Source organism: Equus przewalskii, chromosome 21, assembly GCF_037783145.1.
Source record: "Equus przewalskii isolate Varuska chromosome 21, EquPr2, whole genome shotgun sequence".
Classification (NCBI taxonomy): Eukaryota; Metazoa; Chordata; class Mammalia; order Perissodactyla; family Equidae; genus Equus; species Equus przewalskii.
Genome location: NC_091851.1, coordinates 27,596,266 through 27,617,995, shown reverse-complemented (window position 1 = coordinate 27,617,995; position 21,730 = coordinate 27,596,266). Strand labels below are relative to the sequence as shown.

Sequence of the window (21,730 nt, the reverse complement as noted above, 5' to 3'; positions counted from 1 at the left end):
AGTATTCTTTGCTAATTAAATAAAGCTTGGTCTTTGTCCACACAGTGGAATACTACGCACCCATGAAAAAGAAAGGAGCAGCATAAAAGGGTCTCCAAGGGACTCTGTCAAGAGAAAGCAGCCAGGTGTAGACCAGGATGTACTACATGCTACCATTCACTTTTTTAAAAAATGTGTCAACATACACGCTTATATACGCCTGGATCTCCCTGGGAGGACACACCGAAACTTCTCCCAGGGGCTTCCTCTGGCAAGGGGACCTGGACGCAAGAGAGACTGACTTCTCCCTGTCCTCTTTTGCACCGTTTGAATTATTTTTCACTCTGTGTGTGTGTTAATGGTTTTCTTTCTCTTTTAAGAAAAACAGCCAGCTTACCTGGTTTCACCTCCTGGCTCGCTCTCTCATAGCTGGGCAAATCGCTTCCCTTCTCTGAGCGTCCGTGTTCTGCAAAGGGAAGGAAAATAAAATCTACCTCGCAAGGTTGTTGCGGAGGATTAAATAAGACAGCACACACCCAGGCTCCCCCTGTGCCTGGCTCCTGGTAAGTGCACGGTCCTTGTCGGGTATTAATGTGTCACTCTGTACACCAAGGCAGATGGAACAGGTGCCGCCAGAGAGCCTTGGACCCAGTGGTCCACGCACCAGCAGTCCCCTCCCACTGCGAGAGGCTGGGGAGGCTTCCTGGGAGAGGCGGCACCAGAGAAGGGCTTCAAGGACGAGAAGGAGTTCCACAAGTAGGGATGACCGGGGCCAGCGCTCCAGGCCAAGGGAGCCGTGCCAGTGAAGGCCTGGCAGTAGGGCAGCCCTGGGCATTCCCTTGATTGCCCTGCATTCGGCCCCTTCAACAAAGCGTCACTGAGCACCCACTGCGCACCAGGCACTGAGAGGGAGAAAGAGACAGAAGCCAAGGGGCTGACCAGCCAAGGCAGGAATTACAGAAAGGGTAGTGATGGAGACAACGAGAGACTGGGGCAGAGCCTCACCCAGGTCCAAGTGCTCACAGAGCAGACCAAGAAAAGGAGGCTCAGAGAGGGAGAGGGGGTGCCTAAGGTCACACAGCAGGGTCTCAACTTCTGAAAACAGCCTCTCTCGGCTCCACCCTCTCCTGGTCCCACAGGGGCCCTCCTGATGTGTGCTCATCAGAAGGTGGACAGAGATGCCATCTAAACTGGGGGCCCCACAAAGAGGAGGGACAGTTGGTTCTCAGGTGATAACAACAGCTAGTTGACAGGGAGAGAGACTCTGGTGTGCCAGGCATCATGCTAAAAAGTACACTACATGTGTGAGCCCAGGCGAACCCCCTGCAGCCCTATGTGGTCAGCCCCATAGATGAGAACAGTGAGGCACAGAGATGTCAAGTTGCTTGCCTGAGGTCACACAGCTCATAAGAGACAACATCAGCAGGCAGACTCGGACGGTCTGGGCTCTGCAGCCCCAGGCCCCAGGGCCCGTCCCCCAAGGGAGTCACCGGCTATATCAGCAAACACACCCCCTCTCAGAAGGGCCCAAGGTGGGAGCTGTTCTCAGCCAGTCCAGGAATGTCTCCTGATAACAGCGGCCCCACTGGGGACGGGCAGAGCGGGCGGTGGAGGTTGTGTGGGGCGGAGGAGGGAGGTGGCAGTGGGAGGGACGGGCCCAGTGGCAGCCAGCCACCCCGGCAGGCTCCCGCTCCAGCAGGCAGGCAGAGCACCGTGGCCGGGCGCCCCGCTGCGGCCCATGGGAGACTCCGGGCAAGTGACCAAAGTGTCCTTGGGGCCCGTGGAGACGCCAGTCAGCCCAGGCAGGCGCAGAGGCAAGCTCGCGAGCCTTCACGATGGCTGCTGACGCTCCTCTCTCTGCTGTCACTGTGCACCCCTGTTCTCACCCGGGACCTACAACACGGCGACCTTCGGCCGTCTCTTGGGGGAGGGGACGGGAGAGGCTCGGAGAAGCCAAGTCAGGTGCCCAGGCCCCCACCCAAGAGAGCGGCTGGGGGTCCTGGGGGTCCTGGCTCTCCCGACCCCGGGCCACGGCCAGCCCCTCTCCCCGCGGCCCCGGGCCCAGCCGCACTCTGGAGGGCGTCCTTCCACCAGGGACTCCGCCACCCCCGGCCAGGCCCGGGTCCATAAGGGGACGGAGGCCAGGGCAGGGCAAGCGGCCCGCCCGAGGCCCCGCAGCCGAAAAAGGATCAGGTGACCCCATGAGCCTCCAGGCTGGGTCCCCAGCTGACGCCCCGTCCCCACAGCAGCCCTGCGGGCAGCACCAGCACCAGCACCAGCACGCCGTTCCCAGAGGGCGAAGCTGAGGCCGCACCCTCCCCGCTTCCCCTCTGCCTCCCACGAGAAGGCAGCTCCCCACGGGCGGGCGGCAGGGGGCTGCCCGACTCCCCTTTTGCCTTCAGACTCCAAAGAATCAGCTGGGCACCTGGGTGCTTTTCCACGAGTGGTTTTGGAACAGAGAAGAGACTCGTGCTGCAGAGTCGGGACCGGAACAAAGATGGTGACATGCATGAGGACAGGAGAGACAGCCAAGGTTTACTTAGCACCTACTATGTGCCATTCTCATTAGCCCATTTCACAGATGAGGAAACTGAGGCCTGAACAGGTTAAATGATGGGACTAAGATCTCTTAGCTGAGTGGCAAGTCCCTCTCCCTCTGAGCTTCTCCCTAAAGGGGGGCTGTCCCCTGGGGCCGCCGGGAAGGCCCAAGGAAGGAGCTTGTGGCTGGGCTGTCCCTGGCAGTGTCCAGAGCCAACTCAGCCCCTCCTCAGAACTCAACTGCGCCAGCTGCTCCAGTGCAGGCCGGGGGGCGGAATGGGAGCATGCTGACGGGCTGTGGAGCCCCACACTTCCCCCCACGTCCCCCTACCTGAGGTTCACGCTACCCTTTCAATGCTCCCAACAAGCCCTGCAGTGAGCTGTGCCACACTCATTTCACACATGAGGACATGGGGGCTCCAGGACACTCCCCCAGCCAGGAAGTTGAGAGCCGGGATGCCAACCCAGATCCAAGAGATAACAAAGCCCGTCCTCTCCCCACTGCACCTGCAAGGAAGCATGGGGAGGGCAGCCCAGGAGGTGGACCCAGCACGTGCAAAGGCCCCGAGGCAGGAAGGTCAGATGTGCAGGGGGTTATCGAATGAGAGGTCTGGACTGCATGGGTTCCAGCTTAACTGGGTCACTGCTGGCCTTTGGCCCAGATGTGAGGAGGTTTGACAGAGGCCCTGAGAGGGATCTGTCCAACAATTTAGGTCAGAAAGGCCTGAAAAACTGAGAGGGAGGGCCATGAAGGTTTCCCTAGGCCCGTGAGCGTGCTGGGCGGGGTGGTGTCAGGTTACTGAGCCTTCATCCCACAGCCATCCTTTCAGAGCACAGTGATCGCCAGTTCCAGAGGGCTGGAAGGGCCAAAGGGGACACAAAACCATGGTGGGCTTCCCAGAGGAGGAGACATCTCAGCTGAGGTCCAAAGTCTGGGCAGTTTGAGAAGAGGGAAGGGAAGTGTGATCCAGAAAGAAGGGACAGCTGGGGCAAAGGCCCAGAGGTGGATCAGAGAAAGGCAAGGGAGCCAGGTCAGTTTAAGTCCTGCAGCCTCAGTTTCCCCAGCAGCAAATGGGGAGAAGACAGGCACACAGTGGGCGGCCTGGTCTTCCCCACGCCCACCTCCCACCATCGCCCTCCACCAAGGCCCGAGCCCAAGAGGGAGTCACTGGAAGGGGGCTGCTGGGTCCTCCTGCCCATGGGAGCACCTCGGGCCAGGGAGGTCGGCAGGGCTGGCAGTCTTCACTGACCCCCGACCCCGCTCCAGCTTCCACCCAGAGGCCAGGCCAGGCGGCTCACAGGCCAGGAGGCCACAGCCCCATCTCAGGGAGCCTTGTGAGCCATCCCTCTTCACAGGCGAGGAAGCTGAGGCTCAGAGAGGGGCTGCCCCACCCCAGGTCACACACCAAGGCGAAGGGCGGCCCCCAAATGAGGGTGTGGGTGCTGGGATCGAGGATGAGATTCCCGGGACACCCGGCCCAAGAACACTGGGCCGCGGAGGAGGCAGAAGAGCGGATGCTGGCCCCAAATGACCTACAGACCAGGCAGGCCTCAGGGACCCCGCCAGGTGCCACCTGGCCCCGCCTGCTGAGGGCTGGCCACCCCGGGGCTGAGTGGCAGGCCCTGTGTGACCTCAGGCAAGTCACACCCCCTCTCGGCCTCGGCGTCTGCACCTGCACAGTCCTGGCATGCCAAGGACTCCTCAGCAGACCCCTAGTACCAGGGGGTGGCCACGGGGACACTGAGGTGACACACTCTGCTCCCTCCAGCCTCTCCAAGGTCCTCTCTCCTGGGCCACTGGCTGCGCCCCCCACAGCTGATGGCTGGTGGGCCTTGGGGGGACAGCCGCCAGCCAGCCCCTGCCCACAGCGCCCGCTGCTTCCTGCCAGCAGCTCCGGCTGCCGCTCTGCTCCGGGAACACACAGTGCCACCTCCTCCTGCCCACGCCCGTGAGGTGACTCCCTCCCGGGACACAGTGGGCAGCTGTGCCCAGTGGCCTGGACCCCCCAGAAAGTCAGCCCTGAGCTTGACCCCTGCACCCCACTCTCGAAGCCCACAGGGCACCTCCCCTGGATGTGTGGCCTCGGGAAGGCCCAGCCCTGCCTTTCCTCCTCCACGAAACAGGAGAGGGCATCGGGGCCCGAGGGTGGGGACAGCGGTCAGCAAGATGGCCGCCCCTGCCACTGCTCACAGAATCAAGGCCCAGGGTGGAGGGGGGCCTGCTGCACACTGCCCTCTCCCCACCCCTTGACCCTCCCTTCAACTTGGAATTAGCCCCTAGCCTCCAGTCCCTTGCATGTGCTGTTCCCTCCCCTGAAGCTTTGCCACCCGCGTCCCCTGCCCCTGCGCCCCCGTGAACTCCAGCGTGCCCTTTGGGCCTGACCACAGGCGGTACCTGACCTTGCCTGTCCCCAGCTGTGAGAGGTACCCCTCTTTATCTGGGTCCACATAGCTCCCATCACATTGGGATCAAGAGCTGGACTGCCTGGGTTCAAAACCAAGCTCTGACCCTTCCTGGCTGTGTGGCCTCGGAAAAGTTACTCTGCTTCTCTGTGCCTCTGTTTCCTTACCTATAAAATAGGGATAAAAATAATAACCTACCTCCAAGGATTGTTGTGAGGATCAAATGAATCACATGTGTGCAATGCTTAGAACAGAGCCCAGACCATAGCAAATGTGCCAGATGTGCTGGCCATCAATCAGTAAGAGTAGCAGCTGTTATTTGTTGAGCACCTACTGTGTGCCAGGCCCTAGGCTCAGCGTCTTACCTGGGTCATCTCACAACAGCCTGGGAGGAGGGGCCATCGTGAGCCTCCCTTTACGGCAAAGAGAGGGAGGCCCAGACATCGGCTCCACCCCAAAATATACCTGAGGGAGGAGGGGACTGCTGATATTGAGGAATTATTGGTGGATCGTGTTTCTGTGGCTGTTTTCCCGACACAAGTCCTTATCTTTCGGAGATGCACCCTGAAAGATTTACACATAAAGTAGGATGTGCAGGATGTGCTCTCACATGGCCGGGATGGGGGTGACACGGACAGGTGGGGAGCGGGCAGGACAGGCCGCGTGTTGGTGGTGCTTTGGGCTCAGTCATGGGTTCATGGGGGTCACTATACCCACAGGCCTCCATAACGAAGAGTTTAAAAAGGAAGATTAAGTGAAATAATGCAAAATTAATGTGTGAACCCTTCCCCCTCCCACCAACGACCCCCAGCCTGGGCAAAGCATTACGGCTCCCTCCTCTCGCTGGTCCTCTGCCTCCACCCTCACCCCCTCGGTCTGTTCTCCCCACAGCAGCCACATGCACGGAACCCTCTGCCGGCCCCCACCTCACGCGGGGTCAAAGGTGACATTGGAATGGTCCAGGCCCTCCCTGTTCTGCCCCTCAGTCCTTCTGCCCTTCTCTCCCGCCACTCTCCCCCTCGCTCACTCTGTTCCCCTGGCCTCCCTGCTGTTCCTCCAACATGCCAACCTGCCCTTACGTTAGGGTCTTTGCGCTGGCCGTTCCCTCCACCTGGATTTCCTTCCCCAGAGGAGCAACGAGACTCCTCCCGTCCTTGGAGGCAAGCCTCTGGGGGAGGCCTTCCTGGGCCACCCTCTCTAACGGCAGCCCACCCTCCAGGGCCCAGCCAGCACCCAACCCGTCCCCTTGACATCTGAGCCGGGCCCTCATCACATTCTCGCAGACCCATGGGTGGCTTCCCTGTTTGTGGTGTTTGTGTCTCCCCGCTAGAACGTCAGCCCTGGAGGAGCAGGGACTCCATCTGGCCGGTGCTCTGCCGTATCTCCAGCCTCTAGAACATCGCCTGGCACGCAGCAGTGCTCAGTAAATATTTGCGGAGGGAGGGGCGGAGGGGTGGGCAGAGGGAGAGAAGGGGGAGGAAGGGAAGGATGGACAGAGGGAGGAACAGAGGGACAGATGAATGGGTCCCACCCAGGGCCCCACAAGAAGAAGAGGTACGGGCCTCAGTCCTGGGTCTGTCCAGCCCCATAGCCCATGCCCCAACCACTGTGCTCTCCTACCACCGCCTGGCACGTTCCACCCTGACTGACACAGGGCAGCGTGCGAGTCTGAAACAACTCAAGGACCCGAGCCCCACCCGGCGCGGGCTCAGGCACGGACCAGGTGCCAGGGATGCTTGCTGAGTGAGCAAGGAGTGAGCGAAGAGTGAGCCAGGGGCCATCCGGGGGCCAGGGCAGCCAGGACATGTCTGGTCCCGTGTTCATGGTGCGAAGAGGCTCGGGGCTGGCAGGCCTCAAACCAGCTCTGCCAGTGTGGCCGGGGCGGGGCGGGTGCTGCAGGCTCAGGCTGGCACCGGCAGAGAGGTGGGGACAGGACCTGCAGCCCGGGCGGGAGAGGGGCAAAGGCTACGCAAATGGACCACAGCGCCCCCACCAAGCCCAGCCCCTGCGGCTCTCGGGTTTCTTCCTGGGCAGGAAGGGGACCCCTTTCCAGACCCCAGGCCCCGACCTGCACTGTGGGGGCAGGACCCCTTCCCGCCAGGACCTGTCCACAGCCTGGAAGCCCAGAGGGACGGGCAAGGCCACCAGGTGGGTGGCGCTGGAGCAGGGCAAGCCAGCGGGTGACCTGGTGTAAACCTGCCTTGTCCCAAGCTGCTGCTCAGCCGTGCGCCAGTCCTGTGCCCTTCTGGACTCAGTTTCCCCAGGTGGAAAGTGGCACTGAGCATGCTTCAATCCAAGGTGCTGAGCGATCGAGAAGAGGCCAGTCAGAATGCGGCCCCGTCCCAAAGCCCAGCTCTGGGGACAAGTTCGAGTCCCAGCCCCCGGTCCCACCGCTGAGGTCACACTGGGCAGCCTCCGTTCAGGGCAGGAAGCAACCTCAGTTACACCCTGGGATCCTTAGCTGGAATTTGGGGGCGGGGTCCATATTCCCTAAATCCATAACCCCCGAGTCCTGAGAGGCCAAGCCCCACCCCCGCCCCATCGTGCAGCCCGGGCAGCGGGTGTCCTGCTCTGAGCCTCAGTTTCCTCCTCTGTAAAATGGGTGGCATCCTGCCAGTCTGGCCTGAGGTGTGCCATCGTTGAAGGCCGCAGGAACAGAGGACTTGGTCTGGCCCTCAGGACAAGGCAAAGAAGCCGGGGGCCTGTATACCTCCAGATGGACTGGGGGTGGGAAGGGAGCAGGAACCGGAAGCCCCCAGCGGTTTCTGGGGGGCACTCAGCCCCGCATCCCCAGCCGCCCGACGGAGGAAGGATGACTCCTTCCAGCCCCACCTACTCCAGTTCCGAGCCCTCTCAGTCCCCTCTCCAGACACGGCCTGAATCCACTTTCTTCCCTCCCACCATGGCCACCCCTCCTGCAGGCCCAGCCACCTCCTCCAGGCTGGCCGACTAGGGCAGAGAACCTTTCTGAACCCATCACCCCTGGTCAACAGCTCTCACAGCCGCTACACTTCAAGCCAAAGGACAAAGTCCTCACAGGGCCTCCAAGTGCCTACGATGGACTCTACAGCCCCACCCCCTTCACTCATTCTGCTCTGCCCACACTGGCCACCTCTCCGTTCCCTGAGAACCCAGTACAGCCCTGCCTCAGGGCCTTTGCCCTTGCTGTTCCCTCCACCAGAGCGTACTTCCCCTAGACATCTGCAGCCTCACTCGCTCCCTTCCTTCAGGGGCTTTACTCCAACGTCACCCGTTCAGAGAGGCCTTTCCCGTCCACGTGTTCAAATGGCAACACACCCAGCCAACTCTGCTCTCTGTCTGAGTCTCATCTCAAAAGCCCCCTGCTCACAGAGGGCCTCTCTGATCTCCCCCGGCCCAGGTGAGGACCTTCAACTTCTCTGAGCATGGACCACAGCTCTGATGACATAGCTCACTGTGTGAGTACATGTCTGATGAAGACAGGGGCCGCTTCTGTCTCACTCTCAGCTGAATGCTCTGCAGAGAGTGTCACATTCAAAACAGTTAAAAGGCAGCATGCTTGGGCATCCATCCGGTCAGAATGGACACTGGCCAACAGCACAGGGCCGAGCCTGGAGTGGGGACCTGGTAACTACTGAATGAGTTAACAAAGGGATGGATGGATGGATGGGCACACACAGTGGGCCTGGGACTTGCCAGGGATGCCCGGAGCCCAGAGAAGGTGGCCCAGAGAAGGGAAGGGTCCGCCAGAGCTCACCAGCCAGGCTCTGGCCTGAGCAGCTGCAGGCAGCCCAGCCTCTCTGCCTGCACAACCCGACTTTCATTCCCCATCCTCAGTCCAAGAAAGCTCCTTCCCCCGGGAGATCTGGGGACGGGGGAGTGGGCAGGCCGCCCTCTGGTCCCGGAACAGGGGGGCTCCCAGGCTCCATCTGTCCCACCACAAAGGAGCTTTGTCCTCAGCGCTGAGAGCCTGGGGCAGATCGGAAGCCGCCCCCCAGCCGCCCAGCAGGTCCCAGCACCCCCGGTCAGGCCAGGCCAACAGCTCCAAAGTCAGATCCCAGGGCTGGCGCAGTGTGGGGCACGGCCCCCTAAAATCTCATTAATCCTCCCTGGGAGTCCTGCGAGGGGGCTCTAGGGTGACCCCATTTTTGCAGATGGGGAAATAGGCTCAGAAGGCAAAGTTACTCAGCCAAGGTCTCCCAGCCAGCAAGGAACAAAGCGAGGATTGAAACCCAGGCCCAGCCGGCACTCACCCTGTCTGGAGAACAGACCCTCTGGGTTCAGGAGGGTGGAGGGGCCTTTCTGGAGGCCCGGGTGGGCAACCACGCCTGGTCCTTCCCCGAGGGTTCCCCAACAAGGGATGGAGGCTGGGCCTGAACCGGGAGCCCTCGGCCCACGCCCAGCCCATGCCCCAGGGCCTTCGGGATCCGCCGGCCAGGCCCCAACACGTCTCCACCACTTCCTGCCAGGCGGCGTCTGCAGGGAAAGGATGGATGGCAGGCAGACCAGGGGGCCATTCCCATCCATCCCAGCCCCGCTGTTTGCCTGGCCGGCGCCCCCCTTCTCTCCAGGCCCATCTGCTCTCAGCGCAGCTACCAGGGCCACCTCCTCAAAGGCACACTGCCAGGGGGCACCTACCCTGAGCCAGGCGCTACCCACAGTCCCGCCCCGCGGTCTCTCCTCACTGCCCGAGGACAGCACGGAGACTCCCTGAGCGGGCACTCGGGGTCCTCCACTCGGGGCACCAGCCACCTTTCAGGTCAAAATTCGACCGCCCTCCGAGCTCCAACAAGAGGAGCTGCTCACACGCATCTTCAGGCCCTTGCTCAAGGCCCACCTGCCCCCAAGAGAACTATTCCATCCTTCCAGGTATGTCACACACACCACTTCCTCCAGGAAGCGTTCCCTCACCCACGCCCTCCAAGGCCCCAGAACAGCTCCTCCCTTCTGTCCTTGGTCCCTCTCTGGAACCCCAGCCGCTGTGGGCTGCCTTCGCTCAGCAAGAGCAATCGAGCGCCTGAGCCAGGTCTGACCCTTCTCTTTGTCACACCTTCAGCAGGCCTGCCCTGCCCCCCGAGCCCCAGGTAAGAGGCTGAGCACCCTGATGAGGATTTGAGGCCTCCCCTAACCCACCTAGTCCATTCCCAACTACCTTGCACATGGCCTGCAGCCCCCACCTCCCCAGGCCACGCCCACACTCACCAGGCCACTTCCTGCCTCCAGATCTTTGCTCTGCTGTCCCTTCCTCCTGGCATGCCCTCGCCCTTCTTCCCTCGTGAGCACCTGTCACCCTTTAAGATTCAGGCCAGCTAGCCCCTCCTCTGGGAAGCTCTCTGGCACTGTAATGGGCTGCCACAGTACACATGGCACCCACCCCGTGGCAGGGCAATGACCAGGGTCTGTGTCTGGCTCCCCCAGGGTACAGGCTGCTCCCAGAGTGCATCTTTGGGGTCCCCAGCTCCCAGCACAAGGCCCAGACATCGCCAGCAGGAAATCAAGCGTCTAGCTGCCAACTCCCGGCCCAGAGAGGCCGGGGTGGAGGCCAGGAGCCCTCCCAGCGGCAGCACAGAGCCCTGCTCTGCCCGTGATGCCCACAGAGCTAAGGTACGGGTGGGGGGGTGCTCTCCGAAATGGCCAACTGGTAACCAAACCCACGTCGTTTCTAAAACTAGGGCACAGGAGAGAAACGGGAACAGCGGAATCGTCCCCAAATAGAACTGCGGCTCATCTGGTTCCAGGGCCTTCGGGAACACCTGCCGGGGGAGGGGGGCGGGTACAGGGGGCAGGTGGCTGCTCCCAAGGCTTCGAAAGGAAACTTCAAGTCTGGAGGGCAAAGCGGTCACCAGAACGGCACCCGGCGCTGACACCCTGCCCCTCCCGAGGGTCCGTCCCAACCCTGGAGGTGCAGGGTCCCCTTCCACTTACCCCACCCAGCTGTGGGGTGCTCCAAGCTACGAGCCTTTGCTCACGTGGGTCGTCTGCCTGCAATGCTCTTCCCTCTTCCTGTCGGTCAGAACCCTGCCCATCCTGTAACCGTGACCAGTGGCTGGACGCTTCCACAAGCCTGGCACGGGTGGGCATTCGTGGGGAGAGAGTTTATCAAGTCTTCCCAACAGCCCTATGAGGAAAAGACTCCTGCTCCCATCTCACAGATGAGGAAACTGAGGCTCAAATAGAGAAGCCATCTGCCCAGGGCACACAGCAAAGGAGGCAGGGGACCAGGCAATGTGGTGGGTCCTGGGTGCCAGCAGCCACAGGGCACCCAGAAGCCTGACAGAGTAGTGCACAACACCCCACCTGATCCTTGGAGCAAGCCCATGATGTGGATACTGCCACTAGGCCCATTTTTCAGATGGGGAAACTGAGGCACAGAAAGGTTAAACTGACTCACCAAAGTCACACAGCTGGGGGGCGACAGCAGCTGGAGACAGAGGAGAAGCACCCCGGGGGCCGGGACGGCTTCCCAGAGCAGTCTCTGGGCCTCACACTGCCCTGAAAAGAATGCTGGGAGGGGCTGGATGAGGGTCAGGGGTCAGACGGGAGGCAGAGAAGGGCCCAGCCTGGATGAGGTGGGTCAGCCTACGGTGTCCAGGAGGCTCTGGGTCCAAACCCACGCACTGGGTGGCCTTGGGCAAGTCCCTCTGCTTCTCTGAGCCTCGGTTTCGTCTTTGGTGAAGTGGAGCCAGAAGTGCCACCCCACAGGGAGGCTGTGACATCGGACACAACTGTTCACCTGGCACTGAGCAAGGACTCAAGCACGGGCTAGAGGAACGGATGACCACTGACGGGCTCCGAGGCTGGTCCACTGGGGCTCATCCTTCCTTCCAGATCTTGGTTGTCTCTGATTCTCCACTCAGAAAGGACAGGAAGGTGGGCATGAACTGCCTCCTCTCTGATTCCTAGAAGGAGCCCTCCCAGCTCTGCCAGCCTTCCCGGCTGTGTGGCCTCAGGCAAGTCACTTCACCTCTCTGAATCTCCAGATCTCCCTTTTGACAATAAGTCAAGGCTTTCAAGGGCCTCTGAGAGAGGGGCTCCTCCCTGGGGAGACTGGGGGCTCATGGGGGGAGGTTCAGTTCCACCTGCTCAGGCACTGAGAGCGTCTGGAACGACCCTGACTTGAGGCCTGTTTCCTTATCCACCACATGAAGATTATTGTGACGGTCTGTCTCCCTCCCAGCCCTGCCTGGGGATGCTCAGAGGCGATCGAAGAAAGTGCTTTGTAAACTGTAAAGTGCAGCGCCCTTGGGAGTAATGATTAACACTGTACTCCCTTAGAGGCAAAAGGAATCCTACGACTTGCCATCCAAGGCAGAATGTGTCAGAGCCATGAGGGAGGGCAGAAAAGGAACCACGGGGCTGCAGAGGAGGAAGGATGGACCCAGACTGCAGCAGAGAGGGTGGGCAGGAAAAGCCTTCTGGAGGCACCGGCATCTCAGCCACTCGAAGGGCACTGAGAGGGAGGGCCTGCTAGGCAGTGGGACCTGCAGAGGCAAAGGCACGGCGGCTGGACCACCCGGCACAGCAGGAAGACAGCCGACGATTCAGGAAGGCCAAGGGACCACCTGAGGCGAAGGGAAATGTGGGCGGTGACCAGGGTGGGCAGAGGGAAGAGCTCTGGCCCCGACCTACAGCACCTCCAGGAGCCCTGCTGCGGAGCCCGGGCCCACCCCTGCCTCTCTCTGAGCCTCGGCTGCCTGTCAAAAACCCGAAGGCAGTAACAGCTCCCGCGTCTCAGGCCAAGTGGGCAAAGAGGCCAAGAACCCAGCGCTCGGTCGGTGGCCACCCTTGGAGAGATGGACGCACTCAGCGAGGGGGCCTTGGACGCCAGGGATTAGGGCCCCGGGAGGCCGGGACAAGTCCGGTGGGCAAGGCTGAGGCGGGCGCTGGGCTCAGGGAGGCTGGACAGAGTTGGCGGCTTGCAATCGATCCGGCCACCAAACTCGTCTGTCTCTAGTTAACCTCGCCTTCAGCCCCGCCCCACGGGACACGCCTGCCACGGACACAGGTGTCCAGTCGCAGCCCCAGGGATTCCCAGACCAACTGGGCTGCAGAGGCTCAGAATTCCCGCCTCGTCAGGGAAGTCCCTTCCTCATCGCAGGCACTCAGAAATATTAAGCACCTACTGTGTGCAGGCCCCGCGCCAGAGCAGACACACAGTAGTTCATCAGAGCCTCACATGACCTTGTCAAAGCTGGTACTGGCACTGTCATCTCCATTTCACTAACGGGGAAACTGAGGCTCAGAGTAATCATTTTCCCACAATCACACACAGTAAACAAGTGGCAGAGCCAGGATCTGAACCCAGAACCAAGTGGCTCCAAAGGCCTTGCCGTTTCCACTCCCCGTATGCCATGACCATCCACTGAGCAGCCCTGACGTGCCCGTCCTAGGAGCTGGGGGTTCCCTGGAGGCTGCCTGTACTCCAGAGCCCAGGGGAGCTCCATCAGTCAGAGCTGGAAGCCCAGAGTCAGGTCCCCCAGCACCCCACCCACCACAAAGCTGGGGAACGACTTCAGCCAGGCCAGGGGCAAACTCAGTGGGAACCAGCTGCCACAAATCACAGAGCAGCCAGAAGGCTGGGCTCACACTTCACTGGGCTGTGTGATTGTGGCCCCAGCCCTTGACCTCTCTGAGCTTCAGTTTCCTCTTCTGTGTCATGGGAACAAAAGGTCTGCCCACCCCGTGACGGGGCAAGGGATGAAATGGGTCAGCTTGCTATGACCGGGCTGGGGAGGGCATAATGTGAGGACATCAACATCAGGCAGGGTAAAAGTCAAGGCCACAGATTGGGACCAAGCAGCCCAAGAGACGATAATCAGACCTTGACGGAGGAGGCCAAGTTTCCCCACCCCACTCCGACTTCCCTCCCCCAGCACTGGGAGTCTGCCTGCTCCGGCCTCGCAGCTCCGCGAGTCAGAGGGTTGGAAGGAACCATTCCCACGGTCTCTCAGCAGCTCCTCAGCCCCTCCGACCTCTCCATCCCCACACGGGCATCAGAGAGGACTCAGCCGGGCCGGCCCCAGAGAACTTCCCAGCGAGGATCCCGGTCACACAGCCTCCAGGAGGGAGGAGCCCTCACCATACAGAGGAGGAAACTGAGGATCAGAGAAGGAAGACGCTCAGCCAAGACCATGTAGCTTCTCCTCCCCTCTGGCTTCTCACTGTAGAATTCTCTGGGTAGTTCCAAGGGGAGGCGAGGGACTGGGGTCCAAGTTGGGGGGACGTCACTTGCTCAAGATCCCACAGCAAGGAGTGGGGAAATGGGGGTTCTGGCTCCCAGCTCGGGGATCTTCCCCGATCATCCACCCCTTGACTCCACTCCCCGGAGGCTGTACTGGGGGAAGGGGCAGGCTGGCTGGCTGGGGACAGCCCTGGATCAAAAGACAAGAGATGTGCATTTTTCTGCCAGCTTGGATAATACGTCCTGGGTCTTTCTGGCCTCAATTTCCCATCTGTGAAAAGAGAAGGTCAGAATACATGAGGAATGACGAACTCCCGGCACGTGTACAAGGCCCTCTAACCCTCTGTGCAGACATTACTAGTCTATCACAGCACTCTTTCCCATGAAGCCAAGACTGGGCCTCAGAACGTTCCTCCACACAGCAACCCAGGTCTGGGGAGCTTGAGCCCTGGGCCATCCCAAGAACGGGTAATGTCTGAGCCCCCATGAGGGAGGAGAAGGGAGAAAAACGTCACTTTTACTGAGCATCCAGTAGATCAAGCCACTGGAAGCCGTTGGCTGATTTAATCCCCACAGGGAGGTGTGCAGAGGCTGAAGTCCAGAGGGGCTAAGTGACCTGCCTTTGGACACACAGCTGGGAGCGGGGCCTTGAACACAGCGGAGGCATCTATCGGGTCACCTCCCCAGAAACAGGGACACAGAGCCAGCCAGCAGGTGAGGCCTACGGTACAGCCGCACCCCGTCCTCCCCTTGGCCCTACTAGGTGCACGCCCTATGCCCATTTTACAGCTTCAGAAACTGAGTCACAGGAAGGGGGTGTCAGCTGCCAGAGAAGGAAGGACTCGAGTCCACGTCTGGCTCCTCCCGACCCCTATTGATCGAGTTAATGTGGGCTAAACACTTTATTTCAGTCCTCTTGGGACATCCTGGGAGTCATGACTCATCTTGTCCCCCTTCACAGATGAGGAAACTGAGGCACCCCAGAGGAAGTGCTCCCCCAGGGGCTCAAGTGGAAACCAGAGCTATTTACCATGGAGATAAGGGGGAGGGAGCAGCGGAGGGGAAGTAAAGGGCTGTGGGAACCCAACGGAAGATAGAGGAGCGGGGCCACTTGCTGGACCAAGGCAGGAAATGAGGCTCTGGTCAACAGGCCCAGGGCAGGGGAGGCCCTTTGAAGTGGCTCCAAGGCGGGTAGGGACACGAGCCCTCCAGAGTCCTCCAGCCTCAGTTCACCTTGTCACTTGGCATCTGGGAGACCCTAGGCAAGCAGCTTCTCCCCTCTGGGTCTTAGTATTTACATCCAGAAAATGGACCAAGCTCACCTAAGGCAGGCTTTCAAAAGCTGGCCTAAGCTAGACCGACAGGGCTCTCTCCAGGGCAGCCTCCTTGCACAGAGAGGGCAGGGCAGGACTCAGATCACCCAGCACATAGACAGCTTTGCTGCCAACACCCTTTCCTAGGCTAGTTCTGGCCAGAGCAGCCCCTTCAGACTCAGTGAGATCACCCACTCAAAGCCTTTGCCACACAGCTGGCCACAGGGGACAAACCGACCTGCCTGGGTAGCACCACACAAGGCAGGTCCCACTTCCGGAGGACCTACTGGCCCCAGGCACTGGGCATACAGCCCTCCTTCGACCCTCACCTGATAGGGAGATATCGTCCCCATTCTCAAGACAAGGAAACTAAGTCTCAGAAAGATACAGTGAATGACCCAAAGACACACAAGTGGAGATGGTCAGAACTTGAACCCAGACCAGTCTGACTTGTGAGCCCTGACCACACTTTGGTCTCCAGCTGAGCCCTCCCGGCTCCCTAACTCGCTCCCAGCCTCCAGCCACCCTGCAGTGCACTTCCCCAACCCCTGGCTCTCACTCTCTCCTGCCTTCCTGCCAGTGAACTCCTATTCCACATTCAAAGCCCAGCCTTAAATGCCCTTCCTCTTGACACCTGATCTAGGCCCCCACAGAATACTTGGAGTCCAGCCCATAGATCGATTTCTGCCAGGTGCATTGGCCAGCTCTGTACCCCTGGCCTCCAGCATGGGGCTGTTCACACAGGGGACACCAATCAGCCCAGTGGGAAGACAAAGGCCAAACTCCTCCCCAAGGCCCAACTGGCCCCACATGGTCCAGCCCTGCTGCAAACACCCCTCACTTCACCTCTCATCCACTCCCCCTAAATCTCTGTGCTCCAGACTCACAGGCTTTCCCATTGTTCCTCCACAACAGCGCACACTCCTCACCTCAGGGCCTTTGCACATGCCCTTCCCGCTGCCTGGTAAGCCCTGCCCCTAGCTCCATGTCTGGCCAACTCCTACATGCTTCCTTCAGGATTCCGCTGCACCCCACGCCTCTCCCTCGGAGCCCTGATCACAGCTGCAATTACAGATTCATTTATTTGGCAACTAGTTTGCTACTTGGCTCACCCTCTAGACTCAAATTTCTGGAAGGCCAGGGACCTGTTCACAACTCCCCAGCAAGGCCCCACCCAGGCTGACCGCTCCCCACAACCCCAGAGGCTCTGGGAAGCGTGTGAGCAGAAAGGAAGAGCTGCTGCCCGCTCAGCACCACCTCCTGGAAGCCTCCGGATGCCTCCTCCAGCTCCCACTGCTCGCCCACCCCCACCCCGCTCGCCTGAATTCACAGCCCCTAGGACATAGCAGGTGCTCAAGACAGGGTCACACACGCTTGGATTTAGGCAGGTTTGGGGAAAGGGGATCAACTGAGGACCGAGGGGTCAGGGGACCTGTCGGCAGGTCACTGATCTTCTCCACCCTGGATCCTGGGGCTTGGGGAAGCCAGACAGCCCCGCCCCCCAGGTCACAATCAGGGAAGAAGCACAAGCAGAAACTGGCTGTGAGCCGGGGATAACTCATGCTCCAGGAAGAGGTTAGGGGAGAGGAGGAGAGAGCTGGGGGGCCTTCCTGGAAGAGGTGGGCCTTCAGCTAAACCTTGAAAAGCAAGAGCAGATAAGCAGCTCCTTATTTGGGAGCCCTTCCCGTAGGGACACCTTCAGGAGCCAAGGCTCAGGGGCCACACAGGAGGGCCTGGCAGGCAGTCAGCTGAGAGAGGTGACACACTGTAAATCACATCCCTGGGTGGAAAGACCACATCACCCCACCACCAATGGGCCTCGTGGCCCCTGCGACCACGCAGCAGCACAGTCCCCTCCGACACTGCTGTGCCTCTGGTCCCGTCCCGGGAAACCCCTGCTCCTCCATCACCCCTGGAAGGGTTCAAGGGCAGCCGAACGGGGCTCTCTGAGGTCTGGGTTCTCATTCCAGCTTCAAACTGTGTGGCCTCGGTCAAGCCACTTCACCTCTCTGTGCCTCAGTTTCTCCATCAGCAAATGGAGGATAAACAAGAGTCCCTACCTCACAGGAGGTGCTCAGGAGACATCAGCAGCTGTCACTCTCACTGGCCCGTTCTATACTCAACAAAACTAAGGCCAGAGGGAGCCGCAAGTTCCTGAGGCCACACAGCAGCCGGGCGGCAGGACTACACGGCACCTGTCTCTCCCAAGGGGTTACGTGGTGGCTTTTCAGGCACCGACCCATCCTCTTCTGGAGAGGAGCCCCACGAGGCCAGCAAGCTCAGCCCCACCCGTTGTGGGCAATTCATCCAGTGAAGCGCGCACTTATTGAGCACCCACTACATACCAAAGGCCTGCACGCAGACACACGGATTCTCCCCTGCGGGTCCCCTTTCCACACCCGCAGACTCAGAGGGGCAGCCCTTCGGTCCAGGCCGCCCAGGGAGAGGAGAAGCCGAGGTGTCCCGTCTCCCCAGCCAGGAGGCCGAGAAGATGGTCAGCAACAGGACCAGCTTGGCCCACTGAAACCAAGTCTGACCTCAGCTGCACTGTGGCAGGGCCTGGACTCACCCCAGGCGACGCAGGGACCACAGCCCCAACTGTGCAGAGTCCCTGAAGCTTGGAAAGCCTCACCCGGGGCCACACGCACATGGTCTGTCCACCCTCAAGTCCCCTGAAAACCCCAGAGACTGAAGTGATACCCCACAGGTGAGCACCTCCGGTTCACCCCATCTTTCCACCAGCCGGGTGATCCCAGCCAGGCCCACCTGCCACTGATGAGGACCTCCAGCTCTGAGAGAGCAGGCAGCTGTCTGAGGACACACAGCAGGGCAAGTGGTGGCCCTGTTGAGATTCGAACCCACCCCCAACCCCAGCCTAGGCAGGCAGACGGACCCGGTCTGGTGGCGAGGCCCAAAACTTTTGCCAACTTCTGAGCAGGCAGGCGGCTGGGCCTGCCCAGAAGCGAGGCTGGGGGCTAGGGGCAGCCGGGACCAGACACAGTGTGGCCCAGTCCTTTCCAGGCCAGCGGCACCAGGCCCTACTCGAAGCCCCACGAGGACACAGTGGTCGGTCCCGGTGCCCTAGCCGCGAGTTCCAGCCAGGGACCCCCAGGCCCACCCTGCCGCCCCCTCTCCACCCCCCATCCCGGGCGGGGGGCGCCAGGCCGGGCAGCCGCGGCCAGAGGCGGCGCCGACTGGCTCAGATTTCAGATTTGGCCTAGACCTGGCCGGGGGGCTCGGGCCCGGCTCGCTGCTTCTCAGGGGGCTCGTAGTGGGCGGGTGAGCCGGAGGGGGTCCCCGCGCGGGCAGGACCCCTGCGCCCCCCGCCCAGCCCCCTCCTCTCGCGGCATCACAACAAAAGGCCGCGCCGGCACGTCCCCGTGCGCCCGCCCTGCGCTCCGGGATCGCGGCTCGGCCCTGGGGTAGGGGTTGGAGGGGTGCACGGGGCCCCGCGGCCCGGCGATCCGACGCCAGGGTGGTCCCGGGCGGGGGCTCCCCGCCGCCGGCTGGGACTCGGGGCCGCAGAGGGGCGGGGGGCGCTCACCTGGGCCGGCGGGCGGGCGGGCACACCGGTAGCCAGACGCACGGGAGGGCGGCCCGCCGGACGGCCGGGGGTCCAGCGACGGCGGCCTGGCCGCTCCGGCTCCCAGGCCGGAATGGATTCCGGGCCGGGAGAGACAGATCGGGAGAGAAAGGGAGGAGGAGGAGGAGGAGGCGACGGCCCGGGGAGGGGAAGAGATGGGAGGGAGCGCGCGAGCCGGGAGGAGGGGCCCCGCAGGCCGCCGGGAGGAGGAAGAAGGAGGAAGCGCGCGGGGACGAATTCCCCGCCCGTGACCTGGGGGAGACCGGGGCGCGGGCCCCCCACACTCGAGCCAGGCGTCCAGGCGGGGCGCGCGTCGGGGGTGCGGAGGCTTGGGGCGCGGAAGCCCCGCCCCCCACCCGCCCCCTGAGAGCGCCCCACCCTGCGGGACCCCCATCCTCCCTCAAACCAAAACGCCCTCCCAGATTCCCCCCAACCCACCCACCCCGTTTACCCCAAAACCACCTCTCCTGCAATTATTAGTAATAATAATAATAATAACAGCAGCACTAATAGGGCGCTCACTCCTTGCCAGGCGCCATGCTAAGTGGCTCAGGTCGACTTTAAGATCTATTCCCAACTAGCAGCTGAGCTGGTGGGATGGTCGTCTCCATTTTACAGATTAGGAAACTGAGGCACAGAGAAGGAGGTGACCTACAAGAAACAAGCTTTGGACTGTGGGCTTGACCTGAGTTTCCCAAAGAGGGGACTGGGGCCGGAGGGGCAGTGGGGAGAAAAGCAACATTTATTTTAATGGATGTGTTCATTTTAATGTGCATAAAACAAAAACAAACGCAGGACTAAGGCAGCCCGTCAGAAGTCGTGGAGCTCTGGACATTCCTGCCTAGGAAGTGTTTGGTGGCAATGACACTTGCAAATGTGAATAAAGAGGCAAAGTAATCTGGACGCAGGGGGCAGGGCATACAGCAGAGAAAGGGGACACTGAGGAAATGCTGCTCTAGGGCCACACAGCCTCCCCCACCCCTGTCTGATGGCACCTCGCCCCACCACCTCCCGGCCCGGGCTCCAGGGCTGCCCTGTCGGGACGCGTCCCCTGCCCCTGTCTCTTCTCCCGTCCTCCTGTAGTTACAGCCCACAGGGGAAGGTGGGCCCGAATCCAGCTTCCTTCTCTGAACGTTTTCCCATTTCACAGATGGGAAACTGAGGCCCAGCCGGGTCAAATGGCACCAGGCCGGGCTTCTCCTCCTGAGAGGAGCTGGGATGGGAACCCTAGGACATGGGAGGCAAAGGCCTCGGGGTACAAAATAGTATCCAGGAGTCCAGGAATGAGCGAGGCCTCGAGCAGGACCGATCTGGTTCAAATCCAGGCTGGCTGCCCACGGCCGCGCCTTGTACCGGTCCATCGATTTCCCCAGCCCAGGCCCCTCGCCCGTGAAACAGTGAGCATGGCCAGAGAGGACTCCCGGGAAAGTTAAAACTGAGGAGTGTGAGGGTGGCTGAGGTTATGCTCAATGAGTGGTAGCTCTTACGGTTGGTAAACTGAGGCCAGAGGGAGAAGGGGCAGCTTGAAGCCCCACAGCAAGTCAGCAGCAGAGGCAGCGCCAGAAGCCAGCCTGGGCTGGGGAAACGGCCGTGCTTGTTTGCAAGGCTGGCTTAAAGATTAACCACAGCTTCCCAGGCTGGAGGAGCAGGCTTCTCAGTCGCCGTTCACTCCTCAGGCGGGTCTGGAGGCCTTTGCCTGCCGCCCTGGGCCGGGGTGGGCTGCGTGGCCAGGGTGTGCTGGAGGTGGCTCTCACCACTGGCAAGGGCGGACTGTGCCCATCTCCTCCCAACGCCACGGTCCATGATGTCACGCTTGGTAGCTTGATGGCTTGATATGAGCCACCGTGGGAGTATTTACACCTTGGAAACCAGCAAAGGCTACAAATCAAGGCTTTTTTTCCTCCCAGAGAGCTGGTTTTTAAATATTTGCCAGCACATCACTAGATTCATCCACAGAAGTTCAGCTGAAAGTTCTGGGCTACTCCTAGAGCTGGGATGACAGAAGGCTTAAAAGCATAGACTTTGGACTCCACAGTCCACAGAGATGGGTTCAAGTCCCATCTCTGCCACTTCCTGGATATGTGACCTTGAGCATGCCATTTCTCTGAGCCTCGGTATGCCAACCTGCAAAATGGGCTGAAGAGAACGCTTCCCTCAGAAGCCTCCCGTGAGGATGACATGAGGAGCTGTAAGCTCCCTGCGTGTGAGATCTCATTACTCACACCCTACATACTTGCTTGGAAGAGCAGGGACAATGGAGACAAGTTTTGGCTCTGCAAGGACAGAGGCAGCCTTCCACCTGGAGCCACCACTGGCTTCAAGGGCTTGGCTCGATGGCAGAGGTTTCAGTGGGCACGTGAGGAAGACGAGGCCGGCCCAGTGGTTGGGAGCATTTGTTATTTTCCACCAGCCCTCTGGGCCTTTGTTCAGACCGTAACCCCCCACATCTCTAGCTTCCCAACCCTCCGTGTCCGTGAAGGTCCTGAGTAAACACCACCTCCTCCAGGACACGCTCCCTAACAAAGCCCTGATGGGGGCACACCCCAAGTCCATTTGGAGTGTGTCTGTCCTCACCCTGAGGGCAGGGACTGTGGCCTGGCCTGTGCCCAGCACAAAGCAGACACTGCCCAGTTGGCTGGAGAGAACACACGGATTAGGGATCCACATACAAAGGCTCAAGTTCCAACTCTTCCATTCATTGACTATGTGACCCTGCCCGCTCTGAGCCTCAATTTACTCATCCATAAAGTGGGG

General features: G+C 60.8%; 1 protein-coding gene across 5 annotated transcripts in view; it reads right to left on the bottom strand.

Annotated features, from left to right (window-relative positions):
• SRC (SRC proto-oncogene, non-receptor tyrosine kinase) overlaps positions 1-19,314 on the bottom strand; it is a 49,782-nt gene extending 30,468 nt beyond the window's left edge. For 2 of the 5 annotated variants that reach the window (XM_070589174.1, XM_070589176.1), the window contains exons 1-2: positions 18,938-19,279; positions 377-445 (exon numbers count right to left, since the gene is read on the bottom strand). The gene's annotated coding sequence lies outside the window, so the exon portion shown is untranslated. Of the gene's footprint in view, positions 1-376; positions 446-9,152; positions 9,447-18,937 lie in introns of those variants that run through there. The other 3 variants (XM_070589178.1, XM_070589177.1, XM_070589175.1) reach the window with 3 other exon arrangements.
• Positions 19,315-21,730: the final 2,416 nt, after the last annotated feature.